Genomic DNA, 3,435 nt, shown 5'->3' with positions numbered 1-3,435 from the left:
CTGCTATTTACAAGTGTAGTTGTGTGGTGCAATGAAATGCGGCATGAAATCGGAGATTTTTTTGAGAATATAAATCTCATTTATATTGTCGCTAAATTGATAATGCTGTATCTGAAAGTGTTGATTAAATATTGAAATACCACCTGAAGCATTTTTCTTTGTATAAATTATCCATTTAATCAGGTGATAAGCAGTTATATTTCATCGATGTTGCAAATACCAATACTATCATAACAATACGTTAATGATTTTGAAAGAAGCCATTTTGTGATGACGCACCAAAAGGCCTTAAGGGCCTATTATTAGTGCTTATGGTTACTTGGGTACTGCGTTCAGGGCCTGCGTTCAATCGGCCAACAGTTAGCACAACTGATAGCTGCTGAATCTAGGATGAAAAGTTCTTTGTGTGAGTATATTATCTTTCTTCTGGCGTTACGTCCCGACTAGAACAGAGCTCGAGATACGGAATATCGAGTAAGAGAAAGTTAATAGCACTTTTCAAAGTTTGATTAGATCCTAAGATAGGAATTTGTAGAACAAAGAGTGAAACATATCATATGTTGATTGGTGCATTCAATGATCTCACTTTAGTATCTTAAGATACTTTATAAGCTCAATCAGTAGATAATCATGCCGTCACGAATGTTCTCTTCTTATGTGAAGTGTCATGAATACAAAAAAGTGGCTAATTATTAATAGTAATAGTGGCTTAGAAGTTTGAATATGATCCCATGGTCTTCATTGAAGGAATAATAAACAGACAAGCGGCTGCTTGTGAACCATCTAGACTTTTTAGTGTGAAGGGGGTCTTATAGGAGACCAGTGTTTAGTGCTAGGTACACAAGTTTAAAGTCTCGTTTAAAGTCTTGCGTTCGATAACCAGCTTGGGCTGATAAAGTCACTCTAATAAAAATAAATATATCGTATATCACATCACCAAAGGGGACCTCCAAATCATTACTTATCGATAACTTTTTCAAATCGATGTAAGTTACTTTCACACGGTTTTGAGTAAATTAATTAATCACAACCTGTCTTCTAAAACTGTTTCAAAATAAATCCCCATTTTAACATTTTTTTCGCGGTGTACGTCGCTTAAATTTTTCATGCTATCAGGTAGCGTTAAAATACTAGGTAGCTCCTATCGTTTGTAATTTGTAATTTCTTCATTCATTGAACGTAGGCCTGTTAGTTACAAAACTTTTAATCAGGTCAAGGAAAAGTTCCCCCAAAATTTTATGACAGAACGATAAGCCGTTTCATTCAGCTACTTACAACGTTTTTGTACCAGTGTAAAATCGACTCAAGTTTTGTTTTGATTTGTGGTTAAGTCACTTGATCTCTCCATATAACGGAAAATCTTACTTACACCGTTTTGAAAATTCTGAAAAGTGGGGTATCTGGGGTTATATGTACCCCGGAGCAAATGTACCTCGACTTGTTTTTGACTTGATATTATATCAGTGGTCCTCAACCTTTTAAAAAAAAATTGCAACCTCTTTGAAGTTCTACAAACAACCCGTGTATCCCCAAAAATAGATGCTTTTGAAATCAATGTACATGCAAACCTCTGAAAGATCACAGGATGATTTCTCAGAAATAAGTTCTTGTCACCTGGCAGGCGTATCACAAAAATAACTTATTAAATGTTCACCACAGATACTGCAAAGATTCTGTTAGGATTCTTTAAAGTAGAAACATTCTCACCAATATTCTACCAAAAATATTTTGACGTAATACTAAGTCTTACTTTTTTATCTCAACAGATTATCTCGAAATTTACAAGATTGTATGGAGAGCTTTACAAGATGCACTCAATAACTTCATCAGAATAGATATTAAGGGACTTTCTGATTGACTTCTCAGAAGCAACTTATCGGCCTTGGGATGAATTCGTTAAAAAATTCTCCAAGAACTATCTGAAAAACTTGTCATATATCCGTCAAGTATCTTCTCAAAAATCTACAAATGATCACTATTACAAACATCAGCCGAAGTGGTTTGAATGGTAACAGTAAATTATTCGTTTTAGTCCAGCCAATAGCTGCCAGTGTACAGAGCAATTTTCCAAAGATCTCATCAGTAAAATTGCAAAAGCATAACTGACAAGGATTAAGTAGCAAATATTAAAAAAAAAAAATCTTATGGATACCTATACGATCCCAGTTTCACTTTCAAGCTTACACTGCAGAAACATTGTGTAACTTCAAATAAATAGAATTAGAACATCTGAGTGAAGAATAATTAATTCTGTTTTGCAATCTCGTATTGATAGAATGACATAAAAAGTAGTTTATTAATATTTGCGTAGTTATAAAAGGAAAATATAAGGAAATTTGGATGCATCAAATGCTTTCTTGTATCAAACTTAATATGAGATATCTTACATTTATTCATCCATAAAGTAAAACAGCACTTATTATCCCGACTTCATTTCTTCTTCCTGTCCATACGTCCCATCTGAGACAGAGCCCACTTCTCTGTTTAGTGTTCATGTGAAAATGTTTATAAATGTTCATTGATAGATTTTTGCGCTATTTGAACATTTTTGTATGTGTAAGCACGTGAAATTTTCATCACGGAAAGATCTTCGACCGGTGGGATACGAGCAAACGACCCTTAGTATTTTACTGGAACAGCATAAGTGCAAGTTGTCCAGGTAATTGGTGCATTCGGCATAATTATGCCAGATACACCATAATGATTTGCGGGAGTCTACAAGTATTGATATTCAGGGCTCTATTTTATAAGTCGAGTCGTTCAAAATGACTCGACTGGAGTCACTGTCGACCAAAAAATTCGTTCGACACGGCTCTGTCATTCGAGTTTTTCGACAGTTGTCACACTATGTGACTGGATTATTATGGCAGTCGACGAGTGACATCTGAAATAAGCATGTTTACTTTGATCGACAGTGATTGCAGGCGAGTCACATGAATCTGCTCGATTTATGAAATATTCATGATACTCAGCATAAGAATTTATTGTGCAATGAAAGATACTCGCAATTTCTGACGTCTATTTCAATTTCAGGAGAGAAAAAAAAAATCTAAAGAAAGTTCTTACTGAATATGCAGAAATTATTGGTGCAACTTTCATGCGAATTCCTTTCAAGTATTTCCTAAGAGACGAAGGGTAACCAATATATTTTGGACCTCTATATATTTTGGACCCCTTGGGCCATTTTCTGCAAATTTCCCAGTTTAAATCGAGAGACCAACTCAATTTGCATGTCATTTGGAAAGATAGTACTATTCCGCACTTGTATCAACTGTTTGTTCATATAAAATGTGTTTATTTTATCTGAAATTAATTTAATTTAATTGGTGCATTCATGCAACCGTTACAACACGTTACACACAGAAATTGAAGCCGTCAGAAATTTTTCAAATTTAAAGAACAACTTTTTTCAATTTTCTGAACAATAAGCGTAGA

This window comes from Aedes aegypti, chromosome 3, assembly GCF_002204515.2.
Source record: "Aedes aegypti strain LVP_AGWG chromosome 3, AaegL5.0 Primary Assembly, whole genome shotgun sequence".
Classification (NCBI taxonomy): domain Eukaryota; kingdom Metazoa; phylum Arthropoda; class Insecta; order Diptera; family Culicidae; genus Aedes; species Aedes aegypti.
This window is presented reverse-complemented; position numbering follows the sequence as displayed.